Source organism: Pseudopodoces humilis, chromosome 8 (assembly GCF_049639895.1).
Source record: "Pseudopodoces humilis isolate 2021_Gansu_Grassland_sample_001 chromosome 8, ASM4963989v1, whole genome shotgun sequence".
Classification (NCBI taxonomy): Eukaryota; Metazoa; Chordata; class Aves; order Passeriformes; family Paridae; genus Pseudopodoces; species Pseudopodoces humilis.
This window is the reverse complement of record NC_142207.1, coordinates 10629280-10653313: the sequence shown is the minus strand read 5'-3', so window position 1 is coordinate 10653313 and position 24034 is coordinate 10629280. Positions and strand designations below refer to the sequence as shown.

At 42.9% G+C, this 24034-nt stretch overlaps 1 protein-coding gene across 3 annotated transcripts in view; it reads right to left on the bottom strand.

Moving 5' to 3' along the window:
* The window catches only part of SEMA5B (semaphorin 5B), a 264661-nt gene extending 241213 nt beyond the window's left edge, over window positions 1–23448 (bottom strand). For all 3 annotated transcript variants that reach the window (XM_005519650.3, XM_088058505.1, XM_088058507.1), the window contains exon 1: window positions 23316–23448. The gene's annotated coding sequence lies outside the window, so the exon portion shown is untranslated. The remainder of the gene's footprint in view (window positions 1–23315) is intronic.
* Window positions 23449–24034: the final 586 nt, after the last annotated feature.

Sequence of the window (24034 nt, the reverse complement as noted above, 5' to 3'; positions counted from 1 at the left end):
GAGGGGAGGGGAGGGGAGGGGGGGGGAGGGGAGGGGAGGGGGGGGGAGGGGAAGGGGAGGAAAGGGGAGGGAGGGGAGGGGGAGGGGAGGGGAGGAAAGGGAAGGGAGGGGAGGGGAGGGGAGGGGAGGGGAGGGGGAGGGGAGGGGAGGGGAGGGGGAGGGGAGGGGAGGGGAGGGGGAGGGGAGGGGAGGGGAGGGGAGGGGAAGGGAGGGGAGGGGGTAGGAGGGGAGGGGGGGGAGGGGGGAGGGGAGGGGAGAGGGGGAGAGGGGAGGGGAGGGGAGGGGAGGGAAGGGAGGGGAAGGGAAGGGAAGGGAAGGGAAGGGAAGGGAAGGGAAGGGAAGGGAAGGGAAGGGAAGGGAAGGGAAGGGAAGGGAAGGGAAGGGAAGGGAAGGGAAGGGAAGGGAAGGGAAGGGAAGGGAAGGGAAGGGAAGGGAAGGGAAGGGAAGGGAAGGGAAGGGAAGGGAAGGGAAGGGAAGGGAAGGGAAGGGAAGGGAAGGGAAGGGAAGGGAAGGGAAGGGAAGGGAAGGGAAGGGAAGGGAAGGGAAGGGAAGGAAGGGAAGGGAAGGGAAGGGAAGGGAAGGGAAGGGAAGGGAAGGGAAGGGAAGGGAAGGGAAGGGAAGGGAAGGGAAGGGAAGGGAAGGGAAGGGAAGGGAAGGGAAGGGAAGGGAAGGGAAGGGAAGGGAAGGGAAGGGAAGGGAAGGGAAGGGAAGGGAAGGGACCATAACCAGTTGAAGTGCTATGGAGGATTACAAGCAGACTCAAATACAATATCTTGAAGATTCCTTGTTGTAGGGAACACCTGAAATGCTTCCTCTTGGAGAGGAGGCTAAAAGTATTCCTTGTATCTCTTCTGATTTTACCTTACTACCAGTATGGTAGGAGAGAAACAGTGAAAAAATAATAACAATATCACTGGCATCAAGGATTAAAAGACAGCAACTGAATTTTTAGGGAAAAAGTACATATTATTTGTGCCTCATTGTGTCTCACAAGCTGGTTGGTAAGCTCACTTGTAACAAGTCTGGGGAGGGTAACTTAAAAGAGAGGGGTTGGTTGATGGACCAACAGTGAATATGAATCCAGATTATCCAAACTCATCAATCCTAATTCTTTGTATAGAGAAATTTCTGCACAGCCCCTCTCTCAGTGTAAAAGCTCAAGAAAATCAATCAATATATTACTTTTGTTATTTGCCACACACATTCCTCCCAGTTGTGCCTGCCCTGGTCCCCTTGGTTATGTTGCTTAATGCCTACTCACATACAAGCCCAACACACATTTCTCTGGAGATTTATTCTCCTCTGTATCTCACCGTGGCACCAAGAATATAAATTGATCCAAATTTATAGAATATAAATATATTATTATATATAGAATATATATAATATTCTAATATATTATATATAGAATATAAATTGTCAGGACTCAGGGACTCAAAAGCAACGAGTGCTGAGGTATGAAATGGATGGATACTGACAGTGATAAAACAGTTCAGATTATCAGAATTACTTCATCCCTTAAAGATAATTACTCCAGCAACATCCTACCCTTTGGCAGAGGAACTCAATACATGAATAATAATTATCACCCTCAGTTCTGCACTGAAGTTCTGGCTGTATCTGACTCTTCTCAACTTGTGAGAACCCAGACAATTCCATCCCAGGTAGAGATCTGCAGAATGGCAGTCACATCCTCTTTATGCCGTGACAGAACAAGCCACCGGCTTGTACACCGAGCTATCAGCAGAGCTGCTGGTACCACAGATCCCTAGCGCCTCTGGTTTCTCTGTACCTGTGCTGACAGATGCAACTGCTGTTGATCTATCAGTGAGCTCTCCACCTTCAAGAAGTCCTCATCAGAAAGACAAAACCTTTTAAACATCCATCTTTCTCAATTTGCCAGGCACACTGAGAGGAGAGCACAAAGCAGTGCTAACTGACTGGAGAGCAGATGAACACTGTAACATTGTGCTGCACAGGCACCACAGTCAATTTCTGCAGCAGACACTCATTTGATCAAAACTGGTTCTGCTGGCAATTTACTTTTCTTGATCCCACTGAAAAAGAGTTTTAATCTCTGTTTTAAACTTGACTTCTACATGCTGCCCTGAGGAATATCAAGGCCAGATAAATGATTTTCAAAGACAAGATAGTTTCTTTTCTTCCAGATTCAGAAAATGATTTTGTCTTGATAAATAATACAGGCTTTAGTCGTTTAACTTAACTCTGAGTTACAAAGCACCTCTGCTCTCTCCAGGTAACCAAGGACACATGCATTTTTAACACACCTGTCTCAAAATGAGTTTGCAGGGCAGGCAATCAAAAATCTACCCTGTAATCTGGATAATGAGATATAGAGCCATTAGAAACCACTCAACATGCAGCCCCATGCTGTCACTTCCCAGATTCATTTTATTAAGGATGGCTACATTGTAAAGAATTTCTCTGCTGTGGGGGGAAGAAAAGAAGTTCGCCAAAACTAGTATTTTTTATACCTAAGTGTACTTCCAGAGCTTCACAAAACCTGAAACCTCACCAGAAAGTAGAGAAAAAGACCACTGGTTATTCCACAACATCAAAGCACAGATAATTTAAACAGAGAAAAGAGTTTCCTCTGAATGTGTATGATCTAACATTAATTTTGTCTTGACATTTCCTTTTTTTTCCTCATTTCTAATTCCCTCCTTGAATCCACACACCAAACTTTTCTCCACATTCTAACCACCACTGCTTTGGACACCACATCCCGGAGTGTTTCTACATCATTCAACGTCTTCACCATTTGGTTCCTGAGCAAGGCAAATAATCCAGCCCCACATCAAAACAACAGGTAGGAGCAATCTGAAAACTTCACAGGTTTCTGTAATGGAAGGCAGCAAGGAACAAGCAAGGTCTTATTGCCAAACAGCAAGGAAAATTAATGAGGCTTTCAAATGCCCAACTGGCAGCGATAGTGCGTTAAAAGAATGTAAAAGAAGGGAAAGGACCATCTGCCTGCCAACTATGAGCACTCTCTGCCTGGTGCTAAAAACTCGACTGACTGCTGGGCTTGAAATTCAGGTATTAAAGTTTAAGAGATGTGTTCAAGACTTTTATGAAATGAATGTGATTTACACCAAAAGACACAGCCAGTGATGCTTCTTATCCTCTCTTACTTTTACTAGTCTTTTTCCTCTAAATGGATTTTCTGGATCTTTGACCACCAGTAAAATTTCAGGCTTCCAATAAAGGATTCTTTTTAAATTACAATGAATCATACAATATATGGAACAGGGGTTGATATGCAATTCCAGATTGCTTGGTCATTGAGCTGAAAAAAAGAAAACGGTAGCCTAATCATCAGGCTGAAGGAGGGCAAAGATAGCCTAAAAAGAAGTATTTCCTCTGAAACCTTTCAGATTCATATCTGGTAAAGACAGAAGGAAAGGCTTCTCTAGGATTTGGTGGCAGCTGAGCCTGTCTTGAATATAAGGCACTATTTGACACAACAGTGATTAGTGTTTGGTTTGTGAAGTTTTACAATAGTGTCTGCAATTGACATTACCCCTAACTCAGAGCTGGGAAGACTGAAGTATCTAAGTTACATTTGCACCCATGTATCACACACACACACACACACACACACACACATGCAGTTTGAGGACAGCAAGCTGTACTAATCATGCACAAGCCTCCATTCAGAAGCTGTCCTGACTTATCAAGCAAAATCACTCTCCTAGGGCAATGAAATAAACAGGTGTTCACATATCAAAAATGGGAGTTAGTGGCTTTCCACTGCATGGACTCATCTTGTTCCAAGCCTGTAGTTTTCAAAGGTATCCGAAGCAACAGATTTATGCCGAGCCCGTAAGATGCACAAGTTGGTTTAACAAAGGACATGCTGGAGTTGGAGCTGAGCATTAAGTGGTGGCACTGGAAGATACACATCTCTATAGTGAAGCTTGCAGTAGCATTAAACTGCAGTTTATAAGAATGAAGCTTACTGACCCCTCACATAAAGTATGGTAGCAACAGAGCCATCTACAAATACTGGAAAAGTATAAAAATCTAGAAAGAGTTAACTGGGGGAATGGGCAAAAAATTAAGGAAAATTTAGGCTGACTGTTAGACAGAGTTCACTACTGGCCAATTATATGCCTTCCCCAGGGAAGCAATAGGTGCTCAGTTATTTAAAGCCAACAGGAGAGAATGCAATGTAGGGAACAATCCCACATTAGTAAGAGATAAAGCAGACAGGCTGTCAGCCTTTTCCAATTCTAGTTAGCTTATGATTTACTAATAATTCTTCTTTGGGCTAAAAGGTTAAGATCCCCACTATTCTTACTGGTCTCCATAAATGCACATTACCCAACAGACAGAGAGTAAAATTTCTCCCTGTACAACGTGCTGTACAGTCACCTTGCAATTACTGAAATATCATGCAGTGAAGCCTTATCACCACAGAGATTTTACTTGCCAAATGATGGTGAGGATCACTTTAACTAGAATTCCCTGCACTTTGCAAAACAACAGAGCAGTTACACCTTGTCTCTTTGAGTCTGAGTGTGCCTGGAAGTTATGCCTGGGTGAAGAAAACAGGTCGTGATTAAGATCTCCTGAGATAACTGGAGCAATTCCGGGCTCTGGCTACAAACACTGTCTGCATTCCTAGCAGCTGTAATGCACTTTCAGCTCAGGCTCCAAACTTCAACACACCTTGCATCTACCCTAGACTAGGTGGACTAAGAGCCCAAGCACATCTCACACTGCTCCTGGAAGATGACACAAGACAAAGTGAATAGCTTTATGTGCAGACAGGACAAAAGATATGCCAAGAGCTGGAAGCGCTGGAGAAGCCAGTTATTTCAGTTAAGAAGCAAGGGGAGACATTTAGAAAAGGAAGTTTCCCCAACTGTGGAAAACAAAGAAACTTGTCACTCTAGAACTAAAAGCCTGTGTGGGTTACCAGAGATGAAGGAAACAATGTCAGGGAGGAAGGAAACAAAAGGAGCAGGTTTTGCAATGATTCAACTATCAGCCATGAAGTGCCATTTGCAGAGGATGACTCTGGGATTCAGGAGAGAAGCCGAGCATGGGAAGGAAAGGAGCAGAGATTGGATACAGACATTTTTTATTTTCCCTAGTTTTCTGATGCCTATTCTGCATGAAAGGACAGAGCTAGTGGCTTAGGAATCCTCTGAAAATCCTATTTCTCTTATCTATCACACATATCAAGAGAGACAAATTGTTGACCAGAATGAGCTGGGATATAGAAATACAGGGAGACAGAACTAAAAAAGAACACATAAGAAACCAAGTTTTACTCCCTGCTCATGTATGATGGTGGTTAAAAGCATAAAATTAAAATGCCTGTGGTAACACATTCCTGGCTTAGCCAGGCCGAGATGAGGCCTCCTGACTAGGAAGAGCTGCAGGGCACACAAAAGCACCAGATGTTTGCTTGCTGAATGACTAATCGTGCCCTCACCCTCAGTAAAGTGTTCGAGTGGCATAAAGAGACACATTCTTGGCTTCATAAACAGCTACGTTAACATTCAGGAGAAAATGTCATTAAAAGTCTGTATATACTTCAGCCCAAGGCTGGAGTAGCTGAAAACTCCTCGTTCCCTTACCACCCTGACCAGCCCCCCAGACAGATGGGGAGACTTTCTGGTGAAACACAAACAGCTGTATTCACTGGATTAGGTACAGTTCTGAGGATGAATGCAAAGAACAACATCCAAGCACTGCAGCCTGCAGGGACTGGGCAGAGGGAGGGAAGGGCCTTGCCCTGTTGGAAGGGCAGCAATCCTGTCAGCGGCAGCCCAGCCAGCAGCAGACGGGAGCTTGCCCATTTCTGACAACGCAGAAGGGAACTGGGAAACGAACAGAGGTTACAGGGCAAACAGCATGAGAAAGATTGGAGCTCAGCCTGTTTCCATCCAAAAGAGCCACATAATTTAAAGAGCTTGTAAGAGAGGCAATTCAACTGCAGTTTGCTCTTGTTTCTGGGGGGATTTCTGACAGAAAAACGATAGAGACCTGCCCTCCTGCATTCAGCAGGACAGATCCACAACCTCTATGGAGAAGCTAACACAGCAACACTTCCATGTATCAGGAACTCTAGGCTGAGAAACGCAATCCTCAAACCCCTGACCAAAGAGGGCAGGCAGAGCCAAAAGGCTCTTTCTGAGAAGCAGTGACTGTGATTATCCTTCTCAGACTGGTTTCAACAAACAGCAGCACCCTAGAAGTGCTTCTTTCTCTAGCAGGTATAACCCCTAGAAGAGGACAAGCACAGGGATCTGTTGTTACATGAGTCCTTCCTGATAGGAACAGGAAAAAGCATGCCAACCAAGCATGCTTTAGATTTTTTACTAAAACTACCTGTCAGACTGCCAAAGGTATTAAATAACAAATCTGCTTATTTTCAACCATGACCACAGTTCAGCACAGCCAAGTGAAAACAGTCTCTTGCAGGTGGACAGCATATAAAGTGCTACACCCAGGCCCTGGAGAGGATACCCTGCCCTTAACGATGTGTATTCCAGCTGTACTGCACAGATGTACAGTCCCCGTTCCAATTTTAAAAATACTGACTTTGGTAGACTCACTAGTTTAAAGGTAAAATATGCTATTGGCTCTAACTTCAATTGTACAACATTGATCTATTCTACCTTCTATTAAAATACAATCTTGGTAGCCATCCATGTCAGATGAAGTAATGAAAACCAACCTGCTTCTACAGACCACAAGCCATTCTAAATGAGAGGAACTGTTAACTGGGCATGCATGAAGGAGTGAAATGAAAAAACTCTGAAACAGTAGAGACATGCACAGTCCTCAAGAATACTTGGTTTAGATTGGAAGACAAGTATCTTCAAGAGACAGCCTCACCCAAAGACACTGGAAGGAATTTTAAGACACTCTCTCCCTTTTATAACAGTGGTCTTTGGATCAGGTCCATAGCTAGAAGTTCATAGCCAATCCATAGGTTTTAAATTCAGGAGGAACAAATACAGTAATTTCTTGAGTAACTTTTAGAGGGGTAGTCTATAAAGACAGTTTGCTCTCAGCACTTCAGTACACATCAGAGCTGGTGCCAGTTAATCAAGCTGATGGAAACTTCAGTGGCAGTTGGAAGTACATTTGGAAAGGGTAGAATGGGGAGCATCTTCGTTTGCAGCCCACTTCAAAGTGAAGTTATCTAGGGAATCATAGGAACATGGAATACAGACAAGAGAGCTTTGGCAACTCCTTAGTAATCTCTTAGTCCTGAAAGGAAGCTCAACAATTAAAGCTAGCGTGCGAGCCTTAATTCACTGGAGAGGTCTGGCTTTCGATTTGAATGCTGAGGTTTGGAGGCTCATCGCCAACAGCAGCCACAGAGTCAGCAGCTTGTTTCCAGTTTGTGAACTCCATATGCAAGCTGGATTTCCACTTTGGGAAGAGCTGAAGGGAAATAATTCAAGTTATCATGCCTTTAGGGTCTATGTTTTTTTATTTTTTTTATTTTTTTTTCCACCCAGGCTGGCACATGTCACTTAGGAGCGAAGCCAACACCAGACACTCAATGTGTCAAAGTGACTCACCACTGATCACTGCTTGTTACTGGGAGCCCTGGAAATGCAAACTTCTTGCATCAAGGGAAGAAAGGTGGCTAATACCAGCTGTTTTGCAAATAATTTGCAGAATTAAGTGAGTTAGCAGCAGCTAACCAGTGGGAATCTGCTTTTTCTGAAAGCACTGCTCCAGCAGGGTGGGTTTCAGAGATGATACTGCCAGTTTGAACTAGAACATCTTGTTTTTAATAGCACATATCTGTCCTTTCTGCTGTTTTGATGAAAGAAATGGCCATTTCAAATGAAAATCACCAAATGGGAGCTGCACTTCACACTGATTATTTCCTATGCATATAACTAATATACAGGGATTAGAAACCATTTAAAATACATACCACTTTTCAGATAATCCTCTAAAACAATCTTTGATTAATTCTTACAACTCTAGAAAATGCTGTCTGTCTTCTTTTCCTTTTTTCCTTAAGCATTATTACTTCAACAGAGAAACCTGATACTGACTTCCCAGTGTTTGCCCAAGGCATTGAGTGAGCTGCTGGTAGAGATGAGTTTAGAAGTTAAAACTCACCAGTTCCCAGGTTTGTGTTTAAGCAATCACAGCACACATCTTTCTTTCTCTGTTGATTCATGTCCCTTTCTAACTGTTACCACAGACCAAAGCAGGTGACATTTACACAGAATCACTTGAATGCAACCAATATTAATACCTGTGACTTTTTAGCTGGCCCAGACTAAGTGTTCCCAGAGCTTTACAAATTCCAGATACCAAAGCCTTACATCATCCCTGTGAAGTACTCTTTGCTTTATAGGGGGGCTGAGTAACGAACCATGCAGTGTTCATGGGACATGTTAATATTCACAGAGTAAGCATGTGACAGGACTTGATGCTAGCCATGAAGTTCAGGTGGTTCCCAGGTGTTTCAAGAGTTCTCTGAGTCTTCAACCAATGTTCAGCTCAAGAGTCCATTTTGCCCTTCTTTCAGTTCAGTTTTCAGCCAGAAAGGTTCTCCAAAAGAGGCAGAAAAGTTGTAAGAAGACTGTGTGTTCTCGAACAACCTCATTAAGGACAGACATCCACATACAGAAATTCTGTAGGGTGAAGGGGCCAGTCACAAGAGACTACTGTTTTGTTCTCTAAACAAATTTTGGGGCTTTGTGCAGTGTAACGTACATACCATTTAACCTCTTAACACTGTTAGTTGTAGGTGCCAATAAACTCAACAAGGGAACATTTGAAATCAGTCTCACCTAACTGTAAAATCGATGCTGCCTGTCACAGCACAGTAAAATGCTACAGCTCCAGCTGTACTGTATGGTTACACCCTCCCACTGCATGAAAACATACACTATGATGCTGCAGTCCTGTTAAAACAATTTTCATTAAATGTCTCAAAAAGCTAAACAGATTGCTATCTGAAAACACAGAGAAAGCATTTAAACCACAAGGTTCTTGGATTTCAGATGGATTCCCATTGCTATTTGAATTAGAGTCAGGCAGAGGTTCCACAAGTGTCACCGCACAAGCTGCTATCCATGGAGTAACTTCTCATCCCAAAAGAACTTTTGATCTCAGTGAGAAAAACAGACTACATGTACTCTAGTGCTCATTCACGGGGGAAAGTTGAAGCAGAGAGCACTCATCAGACATCCTCCTGGAACTGGTCTAAACTTCCTGTTCCAGCATCATCTGACCTCTGCTTCAATTAGAACTTCCTGCAAAAAGGAAATTATTGCCCAATAATCCAGGATGTAAATCTAAATTGCAATAGGTAATTCCTATTAACTCCCCAAGTGGATACTGTATTGCACAGTCAGAGCATCTTCTTGAGGCTGAGAGGATTACATTAAACCACATAAAGGCACTTTTTAGTTACCATTCCACCTCAGACAGGAGAAGCAACCACTGCACAGCTAGGCACACCTGTGATAGCTGACAAGGCACAGGCTGTATTAGCACTCTAAACCTAAAGATGCTAAAGAGGTTTTTGTTTAAGTGACACATTTGTTCCTTCATAGTCCATCATCTGACCAGGTTCAGCTACATCTAAAAGCTCCAGTGAGGAAGAAAGAAAACAGCAACTGTCAGAAGACAGGACTTTTGTAAGTACACATGTGAGTGATGATGGTTTTTTACAAATTTAACCCATACAAAGACATGTAGATGCCAAGAACTCTTCCCAATAACATAGTATCATGCAGGATCCCATTGCTCCTCTAAGCTCTGATATTCCAAAGTCTCCAAATGCCTGCTCCATTGCCTGCAATCCTGAAGAAAAGCCAGGAAGAGGCTCAGCACATGTGACATGCTGCACTCTTGATAGTAGAAAGGATGTTTTAGCTGCTGGCTCCACAGTAAACCTTTTCTTTTCATTAAGGGTATATCCAAACAGTATTTTACTGGCAGGCACTGCCAGTCTTCTGCTCGGACTTGACAGTCATTTTTGAGTCTTGTTCACCTGCATCCTTAACTTTTAAGGATCTCACTTGGCTATGGCCTCTTACATCCCTTTCCCACATAAGAAACTCCAGCTCATGACAGGAAGTGCTTTAAACTCTGGTTAATTAACTCAGCAAGAGAAAGTCAGAGCTCAAAATCTACCCTTCCCTGTCAGAAACTCCTTACTCTGCAGATAAGAAACGTGAAGATGCTGACAACTCTTAAACACTCCTCCCACAGGAAATACATTTCTCCCATAACTTCTGGGGAATTACTCCTATACAGTCTCAACATAAAAAAAATTCTGGGAAACAGTGACACCCACACATACGCACACCTTCCCAGGGGCAAGAACAGAGGCACTGAGGAAAGGCACATGGCTTTGCTGTTGTACTATTCACACAGAGCTTCCAACCTCCTAGATGAGTTGTGCAGTGAAGACAAGATATGCATTTGGGACTTGCTCTGTTCTGGTACAGCATGCCCAGGAAACTGGACACCTGCACTTATCTCTCAGCTCTGCCACTGACTGCACACCCCAGGTGTAAGCCATTGAGCCCAGCAGCCAAATCTGACAATGAGGTACCCTGCTGGAGAGGCATGGTTCTGAGATCCCTAGGGTCTCTAGCTCTCCATGACTTCCATCTGCTTTGAGCTTTGAGGATCCATGAGACCAGAAAAGCACTACCAGACACCCAAAAATAGAGGCTGTACCTCACTAGCCTGTAGGAAAAGCCATGTCCTCTGCTGTTCTACACAAGTAGCATACAACCACATTCATTTTAGTAGAGCTATCTCTATTAATACAACATGGGGATGTTGCATATGGGCCCTGGTCTCTCTCTCTCTCCCTTTCAATATTTCCTTCCTTAAAATGAAAATAAATAATACCCACAAAGCATGGCAAAGCACTTTGTAATCCCCAAATGAAAGGTTCTGTAGGTGTGAAGTATTCATAAGATGTATTTATTTTCAAACTGCAAAAAAGCTGGTTGCTGTGTTTCCTGGCTGTGTTTAGCAGACCTCTCTGCTATGCACATCTGAAGCACACATCAGGGAAAGAAATGCTGTGATAATCGACTCCAAATCCCACAATATATTTGTTCTAGTAATTAAAGAAATATTTACTCAGGAAGCAGGTTTACACAGGATGAATAGTTTCTAAGAACAAATATCATTTAATTATGTGTAAGTGCAAGAAGCATGCTACATATTAAGTAGATTAATTTATGCTCACTAAAAATACACACATATTTGATGCTTGGCTATTAATTTTCTGTGTTGGAGAAAAGAAATGGTAAGGAAGTGTTCACAGAGTTGACTGCTTTAGAAGCTTATTTGAGTGTGATCTGTACATTTTCAGAAAGAACCAGAATAAGTCCTCTGCATAACTTTGTTTACTCACCATATTTTATAAATAAATTGTATTCTGAATTGTCAGAATTGTTCATTGAATGACACTAAGGATAAAAAAACCTTTCTTTTTTAACACTTACCATAAGCATTCATAATATACTCTTCAACAGCATCCAGCCTTGCTTTATAGGAAAAAATAATTTCCCAGAATGTACAGGAACTATTTCAAGGCCCTTCTTTAACATAAAGACTCCATCATATTTCTTCTGTCAAACAAGAAAAAATGTTTGTGGCTGCAGGACTGTCTTTCACTGCTGCCCTCTATGAGCTTAGACAAGAGACTTCTCTTTGTCTCATCTTCTTCCCTGGTAAAAAAATCAATTTGTTCACTTAAGACTCTAAAGGACAATGCAATGACTGTATCATAGTGCAGCTGAATAAGGCACAAAATAACAATGATGACTGTTTTTGGAAATTCTTCTTCCTGTCCTCTTCATGTGCTACTAAATATAGCAAAGCAAGACAGTTCTAATTGATTCTTGTCTTTGTTCTTACTGTTGTCTTTCATTTTCTGCACAAGCTTCCTCTCTTTTTAACATCCTTGAAAACCAAGAAGAATTTACTGGCATCCCACCACAATTCAATGTGCTGTAACCACCTGGTTTTATCCCAGCCAGAAAGCTGGATTTTCACATTTGCTCCTGTGTTTGCTAGTAAGCAGAAGACTTCAATTCTCAAAGACACAGACTTAGCCTACAAATAAAGTTTTGAGCAGTCTTGATGAAATGGAATATCACTAGCCTTGTGTGTGAAAATTCAGAAATCAGTACATTTTAAGGGCATTTCCAGTTCCTACCATGGTTTAGCTACTGCTGAGTTCAGCTGAGCATGTTCAGCTAAATGGTGGATGTTTGGTTGATGCTGTTTGAGCTGAGGGAATGGACTAGACAATGTGTTACAGTAAGTTCTATGAAAATCTGGCCACCAATATATTAAATTAGTCTGACTTTATCAGATGCAGCTCAGTATTTCATTATAATCTTTAAATCTTGGGCTTTAAAAAATACCAAACTGAAATTTAGAAGGATATGAGAGAAAGGAAACAACCTTTGAACTCCACTGTGAAATGGAGGGGCCAGCAAAATAAAAAGAGCTTTGTAGTACTTTGGAAATTAAGAGCAGACCATTTCTATCAAATAAATGCTGTTGTAGCTGAAACAACACAGATTGCAGACACATTTGTAGATTTCTGTTTTACAGAGAAGCTGAAGTTTTTGGTGAAAGTTCTTCCTACATCAATCTGCTTTGAAGTGCTTCCTACAATCATGATAATCTGTTCCAGAAACTGGTCATAATAGAAAACACTATTTCAACACAGTCTACAAAACACATTTCTAAAAAAGCTTTCAGTTACACCTTAATTGTAAATATGCCACCATCCACTCACTTCTTCGCTGGGGAGAGTTGGTAAGCACGTTTCCTGATCTCCTGCCTTCTAATCGTGTCTATCAAGTCTTTGCGACTGACAGACATGTTAGCTCTAAGAGATGCTTAAATTACACTGCTGCATTTCCAAGAGGCACTGTTGGGTTGAAAATGTGGGGCCATCTCCTGCAGCTCTGACTCAGGTAGTATGCCAGTTTCAAAACCAAATATTGATTGGATAAGAACTGCAAAATGTGAACTTTTTTGGGTTTTTTAAGATGAAAAATCCATTTTTAACTTACAAAAATTGAACTCTTCCTACTGATGTCCCTTGTTGCAGGGTCAGGCTCTTGTCTCTTCAATATCTTAGACCATTAGAACTACATGTATCAGATTATTTCCAACTCATTAAACTATTAATTTAAACCTTATTTATCAGATAGAAGTGAAAATAATCCTGCTGGCTCAAGGCTGTTGTGATAACTTCACTGAAGCACTTCAGTAGTTCATTTGGTCTATTTGTGAAGAAAAGTCTTACTCATCTCAAAATCTTCAGAAGTTTTTTGGGTTTTTTTTCCTTCCTCAGCTGAATCAATTTGGGAAAGGAAAAAAAAAAGCAAGCCTCATTATTTTACTCCTGTTTCTAATCAATTACTTCTGCATCTTATGCACAAACATGTGGAAGCCTAAAATTCAGCAGAAATAGAGATTATGTTATTTCAAGTTTTTGTTTTAATTAAAACTAAAAATGCTTCTCTTGGTGCTGGGTTTTGCAACAGCATTTTGGAGAGTGCCTCCAGACCAATATCATCCTTATGCAATCTGGTTCCATAGGTACAAACTTGTCTTTGGCTTTTTGGGCTCACATTACAGTCCTCAGCCAAGCACAACTGCAGCTCTTCACTGAGGCTGCACTCATCTATCTGTGAGTAGAACTGGGCTCTTGAACTTTTCATGGATGTCCAAGCCCTCTGAGAGCTTTGTAAATGGATAGCAGAGTAGACTGCCAGAAAACAATGGGTTTTCATTAAATGATAACATCTTTCCAAACTAAAAACAGAAATTATACTACTTATGGGGAGATTCGAGTCCTCTCAAACCACAAGTATCACAGTTAAGGTTAGTGGAGCCCAACCTGATACTGCTATAACTTTTACAAATAAGTTAACTCTTTGCCTTGTGTTAGCAATCAAGAACTCAGGCCAGTAAACTCTCATCCACAGGTCATTTTACTGAAATTAGTAACACTCTGAATTTGTAGAGATTACAAAAGTGAGTTTGATTCTGCTCAGATCTTGCAAGAATGGAATGTCTTCCTCACCAGAAATTCTGCCTGAACTCTGCCCTCAGTGAGTTTAAAGGGTCTATTTTCACCTTGTCTGCATCGCAGTGCTCCTGAATGAGAGTCTGGTTATGCCCAGGCAAAGTGCAGACAGATGTTTTGACATTTCCCTGCAGAGTTCCCCTGATACAACACTGCTCTGATTTACAAGCAGTGCTGCTGCTGCAATCCCCACCCAGCTCCAAGCCTCCAAGCTCCTCTACCAGTGAAAACCTGCTGCTGCCTTTAACCACTGCAGCCACTCCAGTTCTTCACTAGGCATGTAACACACTAGGTTCCTCATGCCAAAAGCTTCCTACACCACTATTCTTTTTTTTCTGCGTTCCAATTTTACAGTCCTTATCTCCTGCTATCTGCTCAGTTCTGCTCTACAACCTCTGCTGTTTCAGTTCTCCCAAACGTTTGTAGCTGTCAGTACTACTGTCTTCAGCCAGTAGCATCATTAGAAAGTTCAAGGAAGGGCCATCAAGCAATAAGGATTGAAAAAACATTGGATAATCCAGTATCACACTGAAGTATCACATACAAATTTGACTGCAGATCAAAGTACTTCCACAGTGAGAAAATGTGATGCTCTCCTCTTTGGGTAAGAGTATAACAGAACCAAGGATCTAGCAACTGAGGGGCAACATAATTGCAAGAGTTGCTAAATTTTAAACACTTAACCAAGAATTGCAGGATGTTCTCTCCCTTCATAAATATTTAAATCAAAATTGAACGTTCATTTAGAGCAATTGACCACCTTGAACATGAATCTGCTGGGGGAAGTTCTGTGCCTTCAGGGAAAGCAGAACAAATGACTAGAAGCAACTTTCTGGAGTCCATCACCGTGGGAGGAGGGATCAGATGGGGAAGAATCCCAGCAATCAAAACTAAAATCCAACTAAAGGGTAAAATGCTAAAAACCCTATTCACATGTGTTCTTTCACAGGTCAATGAACTCCATTTGAATAAAGACCAAATGACCAAAGACTGCTTGCCCAAAGCACATCATCCTTAAATCTGCCCGTGAGTGTTCAATGCAAAATTAAATTTAGACTTGTCAGCCTTGATGTGCTTTGTTTTGATGAAACCAGGAATGAAATATAACACTGGCAGTAATCTTATCCAGTCAACTAATTTAGCATTTTGGATGCCTTAGCTTATGAACTTTGCAGAGAAATTTTTGGCAAAAAAGGATGGCATTCTAACTTCAGCCTTCTTAAAATTAACTCACACCAGCTATTCTCAGTAGTAACATCATTATCTGTGAAACTGTGCTCAAATGAAGAATCAATAAATAAATATGAAGAAGAAATTTAGGGGGAAAATGAACTGCTATTAGCATTCCAGGAGTATAATAAACTCATAATTCTCTGAGGTAAAACAGTGAAGCCTGGATTTGCAAAGCTACCATAGACAAGGAGGTGTGTAGAACTCATTCCAAATATAAGCTGGTTTAATATTTCAAAGACTCATTAGAGGAAACACATAGCACTAGCAAAATCATGGTTTGTATTCCTGATATACACTCATAGACAAATACAGAATGTATCTAGTAAATTACTCTCTTGGGAACAATTTCTGTTGGTTAAGTGGGGGAAATGTTAAATTTTAAAGATGTTAATCACTTGTTTTGTTTTATTTCAGCCTGTATAGATGCATGTCTGGTATGCATATGAAAATGCAAATAGAGCAATAATCCCTAGTTCATCTTGAAAACGTTGGCACCAATAGTGCACGTACAAGCAGGGTACTTATTTTCTCAAACCATAGTCACACTAACTTACACTGAACTGTTTAGATGAGTAAAGGATTTACACTATCAAGTTACCAAGTTATGTAATGGCAATGTTGTGCATGGAGATTAATGCATTGTCTTGTCAGCCATGAGTTGAGGGTTTTCATGCAGGAAAGCAATGAGCTGAAATATTTCATTCATATGATTTAACTACACTTACAAAATTAAGTAACTGAATGAGTGTTTTCAGGGCTTGTAACCTTGCCTCTGCCACTAACACACTCTATGACCTTGAGCAAGTCACATAAGACCAGCTTTTCACAGACCCCGAAGTTTAATTTGTACAGATTTCTGTCACTGGCTACCCTACCTGGTGCCCATCTGCATCATTATTCATGATATCTTTAACAGATGAGCACAAAATTCTCCAGGCCACAGTCCTTTTATGCCTCACTTTCTGTCCCTGATGATTATTACTTCTGATTGCTGAGCATGGATATTAAAATGGAAATAAGGCTAAGTTGTACTATTATATCACTTGATTATCCTCACAAAGCAGAAATTGTGAATTTTTTCATATTATATGTTACCTCACCTCATCCTTTGTCAGTTTTGGAACAGCACACGGTTACAGTGAATATTCCTATTTTGCTCATGTTGAGCAAGCATGTATCTTTATCCTACCACAAGCCACTAATGATATTCTTCCCCCGTTGTCTTTTATTTTAAGTAGGTGATTACAAGCTGCAATTACAACTAAAACCTAAGCTCTTTTAGACTGGAGGAGCACATTGGACACAGGCAGAAACTGAGTCTCAGCTTTGTGTTTCTAATGAAAATGCCCTTCACATGTGGACCCCAAAAAGGTCAGAGAGTGAAATATTAAGTGTTTTATAAATATAGACTGATTGCCCTGTCCAAACCATGTGTTTGAAAATCTCCTCCTGGCAGACAATCATCTTCAATCAGGAAGGGAGAGCAGAGAAAGGAACATGAGGCAGGGCAGGGGGATCTGTAATCACTCTAACAAACTTCTGAGACCTAGCCAATTTTCCCCTCCATGTGTTATATATATATATACAGGCTCCAAAATCATCTCCCTCTGCATTCTTGAATTTACTATATTATCCTGTCAAACTGAGTTAGCCAGAGTGAACTTCCTACCCTTTCTTGCCTTATTCTTTCCCCCTATCTTTGATGTGCTGTAAATCAGCACCATAGGAGATAAATAAGCAACCTTTAGCTGAAACAGCAGGCTAAACAACTTCCACGTGGCTAAGCAACACAGCAAAGCAATTAAACCTGGCCAGCAGGCCATCTGTAGTCAAACTCCTCTTCCTTTAAGAAGCTGGCCCCAAAGTATTCCCAGATTTAGTTCCTAATCCTACCTCTGAGTTGTGCAGATGGTTCCACAGCACCCACACAAAACCCCTTTGAAGTTACTATGAATCCACACATCTGGGTAAGCTTGTTGTCCCTGATTCTGTTGCAAGAATGAGGATGTGGCCAAGGTCTCATGGAAGTTTTTTCCTGCCGTTCGAGAAGACAGGCAGGATCTGCTTCTTCCCCACAAAACTAGTCATAACTGTCGCAGCCATATTTTGGAACCACCAATTTGATCTCTGAGTCAGGACACTTTCATGCCACATAAGAAATTTTCATTCTGTTATCCTTTCAAATAAAATTGAAGCTATTTTTTCATTATCACTCTACATCAGTAATCTGCAGAGGGTTTGCACAAGGTTTGCACTTGAAATGAAAAATACTGCTTTTAAAATGACAAACACTGAACACAGGACATTTGTTACCACTAAAAAAAAGCTCTCTCTGTCTGCGGAGAAGTATAATTCATTCACTGATACATGCACCCACATTTTCTCCAAGGAGTTTCACACATTCACATGCACTCCCAGCACTAAATTTTGCATTTCAATCTAGGCATTAGCTATAAAAGATGTGTAAAGTCTTATGTAGTCAGACAGAAGCTGTTCCCTATTGGCTACATAATAAGCACCTTAGGTGGCTCCAGGGTATAAAATTATTCCAAAAGGGGTGTGGAAAAAATTACGCTGCATAAATTGATTCCAGATCCACCTGTTCCAGGTGCCAGCAAATATATTTTGTTAAAGCCATGTGGTTGTCTTAAAAGCTAACAGTTTTTGAAGACTATGGCACAAACAATCTGCAAAATACACAAACTTCCAAAGCCACAAACCCTTAAACTGCAAATGGCTTATAGCTCATCTACGCAGGACTTAGCTGAGCTGATCTGCAGGATTGCAGATGGCACCTCTGCTTAACATCTGAGACTATCTGGCATTAGGGTATGTCCTCCATAGCACAGAGGCTTCAAGGCTACTGGAGGATCCATTCAGCATCACCAGATCCTCATGTGATATTCCCAGATAAGGAATGGGTTTGCCTCGTGCGTCTGAAGTTATGATGAGGCTTTTGAGTGCAGCACAATATCTGGCAGAAATAAAACTGATGACTGTCATTCTCTGCAGGTGGCTATGTCCCGGCTGGTCTCGTGTTGCTGCATCATGGATGAAGTCAAACCTTTGAAACTGGCACTCTGCAATTTATTTAACTTGCAGCAACAGCCTAATGGGGAGTATGTTATCTAGACTAACAAGCCCATACGCATTTTGCCTGCTCAACAAAGCCACAGAAGTCAGACACTGCTACAGTTCGTGTTTATCAGGGTCTGGTTGTGCCGGGTGCTGTTTCCTGGGGACACGTTAACAACAATGAAGAACATGCAGCACCTTGTAAGATCAAGCTTCTTCACAGCAGCTTCTGGGAAGAAAATAGTCTGTGCTCTCTCCACAAATGACCCCTTTCTGAACACCAATGAAATTACATATATGATTTATAAACTCTCAAGGTGTTCACAATTTAATTGGGGATTAAAACTAGTAATCAGCATGTTTACTTATTGTCTCATTTAGAGATGACTAAAAAGTAAATAAAGACACAGCAGTCCTTAACCATCATTGTGCTTTGGTACGTGTTTAATTATGAGCACATGAATAGCCCTGCCACCAGTTCAGAGTCATACTTTGTAACTTGGTAACATCCTTCACATGCAAATTTCCTTCCCGAGTTATTCCATTTGGAAACAAAACCAACCCACTTGGTTTATAGATACATTTTTGATAACAGTATTACTTCTGGACTATTACTACTCATATACTCATCTTCAGAAAATCACCTTGAGTGATTTTTGTGGACTTTAAAAAATTGTGCTTTATATGAGTTCTGAAGCAGAGGTAACTTTGGGAGTCGTGGCGCTGTAGTCAAGGAGACCCTGTGTGCTGAAAGTCACAGTTGTGCTGTCAGAGCTCTGCTGCACTTTACTCACATGGTTTGAGCCTGGGGTAAGAAATAACGGCTGTCATGCAGTAAATTTTTTTTGGACAACAATGAGAACAGTGGGGAAATAAATACTGAGGTTAACTGTGCTTGAAGAATAATCTCCAGCAAGCAAAGCACTGTCCACACAAGTTGCAGGCTCAAAGAGCTGTCAAAGTCTCACACTCAGCTCCCACTGAAACTAATGAAAATTGCCACCATGGACAGAGATGGGATGAGTCCTGATACTGGGCACACTGGACAAGTCAGCAGCCTAAAAGCAAAAGAAACAATCCCTACAATAAAACTATCTGACGTAGGGCCTTCAGTGAGTTGATTTTTGTTTCCTTAAGTAATAACAATAACAAAAGCTGTTGACTTGATCCTCAGAAGCAACAACACTCTGACACAGCCCATTTCAAGGCACAGCAGGGATAGTGCAATACACCACGGTTTGTCTCCTGGACTAAATCACAAGGATCCAACCCAAAATTGTGGCAGTTCACCTTCACAGTATTCAATCTGTAAAAGGTAAGTCTAACACTTAAGACTGACTTTGTGATTTCAGTGTGATTTGGTACTTAAACGGCCACTACACAATGAACACTGATGAATTTTACCCCTAGAGAAGCATTCTGAATTGTCTCCACCACTTTCTGCAGGTAATTAAATTTCCCTTTTTCAGTTTTATACCAGAAATGATCTCGTGGGCATGATCTACAGCAAGGCAAATCCAGTTGAAGACTTCACACTGGACTACACCTAATCTCTGAATCTCAGCACTACCCCAGCAGTGGAACATCTTCACATTACAATGAAATTACTAACTCCTTACTCCTCAGCACATCCCTTCTCTTGGGGCCAGAATGCCCTTGCTGCTGCAGCTCTTGTCATGAAGGCAGTGAGCAACACTTAGGAGACATGACAAAGCTGGAGTTCAGTGCATGGCTTTCCAGTGACAGGCCCTCAGTAAAACTGCCCATGGCTCCCAGTAAAAAATGAACTAAGAAATGCTAATCTAATAATCCAGGCATGTAGATAAATGAAAGGTGAAAAGGCTTTTAAATGCATTCTAAAACCAATATTTTATGAGATGGATCAATATTTTTCTCTAGGCTGGAAACAAACAAGTTCTCAAAGAAAGTTAAATTTAGAGAATAAATTGTTTGGTTTTCTTACTACAGAAAACAGTGATGACAATTCCTTGCAGGGCACTTATACCCAACAGCGCTCCAAAGCTAGGGCTTCACCACGCTTTCCCCAAAACCAGTACAGTAAAAACAGGGTAAGGTTACTTCTGTCAGCCTACTAACTGTGAACAAAACTAGTTTTGTAATCATACAGCATTGTCCTTAATTTCCAATCGTTCACCAGCACATGGAACTGATGCAACCACAAAGTAAAACAATTAGAGCTTTCATCTTGTATCTTTTAGACAGTCAATTAACCTCTCTGATGTCTTTACAAGGAATCACCTGAATATGGGCTACGGGATAACACCCTAAATTCCCAGATCCCAGTTGATAGAGCATGCACCAGCCAGCACTCGAGGCAGAGAGACGGCAGCGGCAGATCGCTCCCTGGCACTGTTGGATACTGCCCCCTTTTGCCGAACAAAAAGGCAACAGCCCCGGCTGCACACTGAAACTTTGCCCGGCATCTATTTTGTTTTCGGGAAGATATATTCGTGCAGATGGTCTTATTTAACCCTAGTATGTCTGTTCGCATGATTATTCGTCCTGACTAAAATAGAAATCTATTGTTTGAGCCATGTTTAATATCACAGACTGAGCCTGCTCCCCAGGAACTTTCCCTCTAACAGGTCCCTATCATGTCTCAGCCCAAGTCAAGCATCACTTTTACAACTGACTACAAGGTAAGAAGAAAAGAGTTTATAGGCTGGGTCAGCCGCCGGCCTGAAGAATAAAGGGCAATCACAGTGGACGGCCAAAGCCATTTTGTCTGGGAACTTTTTTCATCTTACTGCAGAGGAGCTAAAATTCCATGGCACCACTTGTATCAGGCTTCTCTTGGGCTACCCACATTCCTACTGAACCCATCCCCATGCCATCGTTTCCAGTCAATGCGAACTGATCAAGGCCAGTTTGCTGAAAGTAATTTTCTATGCAGAACCTCATCCCCCGCATCTCTCTGTTTAAGCCTTTTGTCCTCTGGTGTTGTGCTTTTTCACTTGCTGGAGTTTGCACATTTTCTCCTCCCTGGTTGCCCCAGCTTTTTGCAGGAAGGGAGGGAGGTCACGGAGGGCAGCCACTGCCAATTCCATCAGCCTAACAGGCTGGGGGATGAACAAAGCAAATATCTATATTCTGAAGGGTGGGATCTCTCTCTCCCCCAGTCTTCAGGATTAGCATGTCCCTGGCAGGGGAGGACAAAAACTTGGCCTCTTTAATGAGAGAAAACAAGATAGAAAGAAAAACAGAACAACTTGCCTAGACTACACTGAAAATGCAAGAAGCATAACATAAAACACAGAGATTCCCTAGTATTGCGTAGTGCCAAGTCTACTTATCATCCAATCCAATCAGAAAAGTTTTAGTGCAAAAGGAGAAAAAATGGTAGCTATGGATGATTCAAGTGTCTGTTTAAAAATTAAATCTCTGTTAAAAATCTAGTTAAATATCAACTGAATTTTTCTTAACCACTGCCACTTTGCCTGTAGTTGTGACCAGTTTTCTATCTTGGGTGCTTACAAATCAGATGTATAATCACAACAGTACTTTTCTGTATGAGTAGTTTGTTCCAGCTACCCTCACTCCTCCTTGCATTCGCTCACCTGGGATCTCTACTGATCTCAAGCAGCAGCAAGAATCAAAGCCCATTATAACTTCTAGCTTAGCTGGTTTCTATTTTGTTCACAGTGCAGTCAGCCTGGGGTCTTAGCCTACCACTGAACCCATCCAGAGCAAAGACATCAAACCTCTTGCAGCTCAGACTATAATTTAGGAAAAGAAGTATTTTCTGTAATGAGAGGGAACACTCACACAACAAAAATAGAAACTTTACTATGGTTCCTAACTGATACATCCATACATAAATAGTTAGAAGAAAAAAAAAAAGAAGGGGAAACAAAATAAATGTAAACCCCAACCAAAATTAGATAAATAAATTCAGAAAAAAAAAAAAAAATCAGCAACTAAACAGGACCTGGCATCTACCATGTTTGGAGACCTTTTTTAAGAACAGGAAATTATCCAAGAGTCTAAACTAAGCCAACAGAGGACAGTGAACCCTTAGGATATAGATACTCCTCGATACTTAATGCTCCACCTAAAAGCCCATGAAGAGACAGGTTCAGGACCGACTTGGCAAGCACACCTTTTGTTTGTTTCCTCTGAGGCGTAACAGCAAGCGTGCTCCTGGGCAACACCAGGAGCAGATGGTAGTGCTGGAAAATACAGCTCTCCAACTTTGGTGTGGATACTGCAGCTGGATCGACAAAGGTTGTTTCTGGAAATCCTACCCCCCCATACACTCCCCGTAAGTTTCTAACAATGCGCGGAGCTAAGAAGCAGCACAAGACTCTCTGCTTCCCTCTCCCTCTCCCCTTCGCTTTTGATCTCCATCAGGACGTGAGCTGAAATTTAATGGGCCACCCCTACCACAAAGACAAATTACCATCTGAAAAACAAAAATCATTAATATCCCTTCGCCTAGGCTATCCGGCTTCCCACCCACTGCACCCCTTCGCTCCCGCCACAGCCCCCTTCAGCGGGTTTAGGAAGAGCTGGGAAGGTGGCGGGGAGAGGAGAAAGAAAAAACACCTCCACTGCCACCTCCGAGCTAGCGTGCTCTCCAGCGCTGCCGGACTGCGAACACAGAGACCGAAAAAAAAAACCCCTGTGGCTCCCCGGCAGGCAGAGGGACGGCGCGCCGAGCGCCGGGCACAAACACACCCCCAGGCCCCGCAGGTTGCCTCCGGCCCCCATCACCGGGCTCTGCGCCGGGGGCGGCGGAGACGCGCAGCAGCCCGGGGGTTCGCACCTCCCCGGATCCCCTTCCCAGCGCCGCCCGCTCACCCCGACCCCGCCAAGTTGGGAAGTTTGCGCGCCCCCCGGGCCGTCCCGCCGCCCGTCCCCCGGGCCGCCGCCGCGTTGAGCTTACGGGATGGCCGCCGGGCTCCCGGTGCGGGGCTCACCGGCACATCGCGCTCCGGCTGCCGCAGGAGCGGGGGCAGCCGCGGCGCGGCTGGGCTCGGCTCGGCGGGGCTGGGCTCGACTCTGGGCGAGCAGGGAGTGGAGCTGCGGCTCCTCCCAGCCCGGCGCTCAGGGAGTGCCGCCTCGGGCCATACGAGCGGCGGCGGGCAGCGTCCCCGCGGTACGGCCGGAGTTGGGACCGAAGTCCTCCCGGGCGCTCCGCTGTCTCTTCCAGGCGGCTCCTATCAGCACGGCTTCAACTCTTTCCATCGGAGACCGAGGGGAGGAGGAGAAGGAGGCGGAGGAGGAGGAGGTAGGGAAGAAGGAGGAGGGAGCTAGGGGCTGGCAGCCCCAACTCGCACTGATGTCAACTAATATATTCAAAGTTCAACAGGGCATTTCTCTAGCAAGCGAATCGCCCTCGCCGCCCTCCCCGCTGGTCGCAGCCGGCTTCCCCGGGACGGTGGGGGGTCCCGCGGAGCGCAGCGGCGCTCCCCGGCCGGACCCTGCGGATGGGGGCCAGCGGGGCTGGCTCCGAGAGGAGGCGGTCGGGGATGGGGGATGGCACGCTTTTCAGGCGGGCAGGTTCAAGTGCTGCCGGTGTGGGGAGGGCTGAGGGTGGAGGTGAGGCACCAGACAAGAGCGAAAATAATCCACCGAGCGGCGGAGCGATGTTTGTGTTTAAAT